The following is a 6,000-nucleotide window of genomic DNA, read 5'->3' as shown; positions in this document are numbered from 1 at the left end:
TTGATGAAAAATAAAACTAAAATTTAAACTAACAACAAACACGTTTTTTTTTTGTTTTTGCACTACTACACACTACTTGAATTGTTTCATCATTCAATTTTTTTTTTAGATTTTTTGTTATTTTATTTTTTTATTTCTTTTCCTTGTGGTTGATTTCATTCGTTTTCTTTCTCTGGATAGGTTTAGAAAATTATTCATTTATTTGTAATGTTTTTTTGTTTAATTTATAATCAATTATTAATGATTTTCTTTTTTTGTATTATTATTTCTTTTTAACAATGTAAATTTTATTGTGAATAGTTTATAACTGGTTGCAGTTGTGTTTTTTTTTTCTGATTTTTTCCATATTTCTGTTGGGGTTTTTTTTGCTTATCCTTTTTTGTTGATTTCTTTTTTTTACTTTTTTTCAAAATGGAAACACAAAACTTTCTACAACTGAAGAGCTTGGGCAAAAATTTCTAAAAATGAAACTGAATTCCCTGGAAAAGAAAGATTGCGTGAAAACTAAATTCACTCTAATGAATGAATAAATTAATTAATTATATCATCTAATAACAATTCTACTATGTAATATATGTATGTATATAAAAAAATAAACGTTTTTTAGTTTGCATAATTTTTCTGGCTTTTTTGTGTTTTTTTATGTTTTTTTTTCTTTGTCAACTACAAAATAATATGATTTAGTTTTTTTTTTGTTTTATGAAAATAGGAGGTCAACTAAGTTAGAAAAAAATCATTAAACAGTAACATTGTATATTGTTTTGTTTGTTGTTGTTTTTCTTTTTATTATTATTTTAACTAAGGTACATATTTTATTTTATAATAATTATTATTTTTTTTTATTTCTCGGCTTTGTTTGCTTCAAAATGTTACTAGCAAATTTTTTGTTTTGTTTTTTAGTTGTTTTTTTTTTTTATTTAGTCTACAATGAGGTCTACACTGCTATGCGGTGTTTGAGTGTTTTGTTTTATTTGTTTTTTTTTATTATTATTATATATAATATATATTATATTGTGTTCTTTCTTCTTTTCCTTGATAGTTTAGAAGCTGATTTTGCAATATTGTTTTATTGTGAAGGGAGATTATTTTTGTGGGGTGAAATTGGATATTCTACTAAGATACAGCAACAGGTTGGGTAAGTGACAATATAAAAATTTGCAATAAAATAATAGATTTAAAATTATAAGTAAATATGAAAAAAAAATCAAAATTATTTGAATTATTAATTGGCGAGACACCAGAGTGAAGGTTACCATTTTGTTCATGTTTCTAGTAAGGGACAGGGTGTTCGAATTTCTACTGATGAGCTGAAAATTTAGCCCGATAAAAAATGTAACCAGTATGGGTTTCTCTCTACCCTTTGTATGTGATTTCTTTACTTCTAAAATGCTGACCATTTTGTTTGGAAGTTATGAGTGCCAGATCTTCTCGCCTCCATATTTAATAAACATCCTTAAAAGTCAAGACATACTAAATTTTAGTTTTAAGTGGAGTATATTTTAAAAACGTTGATCCTACATTTTAAATATATCGGCCTTTCGGATCCATCTCCACATATTCAAAATCCAAATTATTTAATTAAAAGTATTTCAATTTTGCTAATTTGCCAGGAGTGTGACTATGATCTTCAAATACAAAAAATAGGTTACCATTTTACGAATTTGGTATTTTCACATACACAAATACAGGGTGGAGGTATCCATTAGGAATTTTTCCTTCCTCATTTTATATATAAAAATCTGGAGGATTCAAATATTCTGTTTTAACATTTAAAAATAACTCCTTGTTAAATTAAAATTGTACGCATACATCAATATAATTCTCAAATTTAACCAGCCTTATTGATAAATGGCAATCAGAATTTCCAAGTTTTAATACATTTCATTTGATAATTCCATTTGAAATTGAAAACGTTTCAGTTGGGAATCGATAATCTCGTTTGTAGTTTTAAAAATATTTTCATTTGTAAATCAAATTATCACATTTGAAATTAAAATTACTCAATTTCCCATATAATTTATTTGATATTAAAGGAATTTCATTTGTAATTTAAAGAATTACATTTGTAATTTAAAGAATTACATTTGTAATTCAATTTTTGAATTATAATTGTATTAAATCCAATTACACTACATCGAATTATTTGAAATACAAATGAAACTATTTACATTTTAAATGAAATGTTTTGCATTGCAATTGAAATAATTTAAATTATAGTGAATGTTAATGGATTACAATTCAAATTCACTAATCACAATCGAAAATGAAATTTATTTTTTTTAATGTTTTATACATAATTTAAAAAATTTTATATTGAAATTCAAATGCTCATTTCTTATAAAAAAAAGTATTAGTAAAGGGTAATTTTTTTGAGGTTAGGATTTTCATGCATTAGTATTTGACAGATCACGTGGGATTTCAGACATGGTGTCAAAGAGAAAGATGCTCAGTATGCTTTGACATTTCATCATGAATAGACTTACTAACGAGCAACGCTTGCAAATCATTGAATTTTATTACCAAAATCAGTGTTCGGTTCGAAATGTGTTTCGCGCTTTACGTCCGATTTATGGTCTACATAATCGACCAAGTGAGCAAACAATTAATGCGATTGCGACCAAGTTTCGCACTCAGTTTACTTTATTGGACATTAAACCAACCACACGAATGCGTACAGTACGTACAGAAGAGAATATTGCGTCTGTTTCTGAGAGTGTTGCTGAAGACCGTGAAATGTGGATTCGTCGCCGTTCGCAGCAATTGGGTTTGTGTTATTCGACCACATGGAAGAACGATCTGCCACAACGTAGAATTTTCAGTGAATGGGCCCTAGAAAAGTTGGCAGAAAATCCGCTTTTTTATCGACAAATTTTGTTCAGCGATGAGGCTCATTTCTGGTTGAATGGCTACGTAAATAATCAAAATTGCCGCATTTGGAGTGAAGAGCAACCAGAAGCCGTTCAAGAACTGCCCATGCATCCCGAAAAATGCACTGTTTGGTGTGGTTTGTACGCTGGTGGAATCATTGGACCGTATTTTTTCAAAGATGCTGTTGGACGCAACGTTACGGTGAATGGCGATCGCTATCGTTCGATGCTAACAAACTTTTTGTTGCCAAAAATGGAAGAACTGAACTTGGTTGACACGTGGTTTCAACAAGATGGCGCTACATGCCACACAGCTCGCGATTCTATGGCCATTTTGAGGGAAAACTTCGGAGAACAATTCATCTCAAGAAATGGACCGGTAAGTTGGCCACCAAGATCATGCGATTTGACGCCTTTAGACTATTTTTTGTGGGGCTACGTCAAGTCTAAAGTCTACAGAAATATGCCAGCAACTATTCCAGCTTTGGAAGACAACATTTCCGAAGAAATTCGGGCTATTCCGGCCGATATGCTCGAAAAAGTTGCCCAAAATTGGACTTTCCGAATGGACCACCTAAGACACAGCCGCGGTCAACATTTAAATGAAATTATCTTCAAAAAGTAAATGTCATGGACCAATCTAACGTTTCAAATAAAGAACCGATGAGATTTTGCAAATTTTATGCGTTTTTTTTTAAAAAAAAAGTTATCAAGCTCTTAACAAATCACTCTTTAAATCAAATCATCGCATTTGAAATTAAAATTATTCAATTTCCCATATAATTTATTTGTTATTAAAGGAATTCCATTTGTAATTCAAAATATTTCATTTGCAATTTGCTACATTCCAACAATTCCATTGCAAAACATACACTACATCGAATTATTTGAAATACAAATGGAACTATCTACGTTTTAAATGAAATGTTTTGCATTGCAATTGAAATAATTTAAACTATTGTGAATAATGATGAATTACAATTGGAATTCACTAATCACAATTAATACATAATTTAAAAAATTTCTATTGAAATTCAAATGCTCATTTCTTATTAAAAAAATATTAGTATTTGTTTCATTTGTAATTTCCAAAATCTATTCAGAGTTTTCAAAATTTATTTTTTGAATTGCGATTGAAATTATTTCAAACACAAATTGATTATTCGAATTAGAAAAAAAATAAATTTCGAATTACAAATACATTTTATTCATTCATTACGAGTGAAAATCTCCAATTACCATTAAAATTAATTGAATTACAACTGTAAAAGGTGTATCATTTGAAAATATATAAAAGTGTAACATCTGCAATTCAAAACATTGTGGTGAAATTGAATTCAAATTACAAATTGAATTATAAATAAAATTTTTGAATTACAATTCAAATCTTCAATTACAAATGAATTATATAAAAACATTGAAATTTCGAATTACACATTACTCCGTGTCTCTAAACCATGAAATTGTTGGTATATTCCCGTACTGCTAGAATCTACTATATTTGACTATTTTTTTTTTGATATCATAAATGAAAAATCGTTATGGTATATACTAAAAAGTAGTTGATTCTTGCAATACAGGAATGTATTTTTAACGGCACCGGGTTAACCTACTTTAAATCAGGGATGCACGCCCTTGCACTCTAGCGGTCAGCTCAACTCACACGGATTCTTACGCTCATTTGTTTAGTCGTCGTTGAGACTTAAACGAGTAAACATGTCTATGGTGGTGTGCATCATTTTGCGGCTACGTTTAAGCGGCCCAAACACGTCAAACATGTACGTTTGATCGTTGTGAAGCTCCTAGACCACAAAAAAATCAACAAAAATTCATTTCGAATTTGGTTTTTAAAGATAGACAGCGATAGTGACGACGTAAAAAAGACCGAACTTTGTTATTTAATTAAATTATTTTAATTTCATTCACACCGATGGAAGGCACATGTTTGACGTGTGTGGACTGCTTTAGCTTTGTGTACTAGTCTCACAAATACATTTACAAATTGCCATCCTCTCACCGTGTGCATCACTGCTTTAAATCCACTGGGTTGATGAATTCCAGTACAATGTAAACGTACTATTAGGCCAGCTGTTTCAGAAATATGCTGTCAAAAATAAATTATTGTGAATGAAATTCACATCATGAAAACGTCAAAGATGTTTTTATGAACATTTTTTTGGTTTTAATTACATTTGAAAAGGGTGTATGAAGTGTACTCTCTAAACCATAGAATTGAATGCAAGGTTTAGGAAATCCAGGAAGACAGTTGTCCAAATAAATTATTGTGAATTAAATTCACAGTATAAAAACATCAACAATCGAGTTAAACGTAAAAACAATTTTTGTTACAAATAATTGTTCGATTACTTTAAAAAAAAAAAAAAAAAAAAAAACGTAGAGGAAAGCAGTATAACCTCAGCCAAGCCAAAATATTTATTTTTATTTTTCCTGGGAGACCAGCTGGATATCAGCTGCCTCTCAAGTTTGCTCTCAAAATCCAATGTTGTGAATTGACTTGCATTATAAAAACGTAAACAAAGTCCAATTCTTTTACTTTAGACTTAATTAATAGATTAAGAGATCTTGCTCCCAACCATAAATTTGAAAAAATATTCCTGGAAAATCAGCTGTTTCTGAGGAATGCTGTCATCATAAATTATGGTGAATTAAATTCACAGCATGGAAAATTACGTAAACATCAAACGATTTAGCAATGAATTACATTTGAAAATGGTGTTTGTAGCCTACACTCTAAAACAAAGGATTTTATGTTAGTCTATTAAAAAGGTCACCCAGTAAGATCAGCTGTTTCTCATATTTGCTGTCAAAAAAAAAATTATTGTGAATTAAATTCACAGTATGAAAACGTAAACAATCAATTTCAACGTGATGGAGTATATTTTGAAAATTTTGTCTGAAGTGTACTCTCTAAACCATGGTAGGTCTATTAATAAAGTCACCCCGAAACGATCAGCTGTTGTTCATGTTTGCTGCCAAAATAAATTATTGTGAATTAAATTCACAGTATGAAAACCAAAAGAATGTTTTTTTGTTGTATTATTTTTTGAAAATTGTGTCTATCGAGTAATATTTCCCATGGTTGGCAACATTGCACAGTGAGTTCCAGTCGAAA

Source organism: Musca vetustissima, unplaced genomic scaffold (assembly GCF_032173495.1).
Source record: "Musca vetustissima isolate MV318-11 ecotype Yass unplaced genomic scaffold, APGP_CSIRO_Mvet_v1 utg7068, whole genome shotgun sequence".
NCBI classification, from domain to species: domain Eukaryota; kingdom Metazoa; phylum Arthropoda; class Insecta; order Diptera; family Muscidae; genus Musca; species Musca vetustissima.
Note: the sequence above shows the minus strand (reverse complement) of the source record.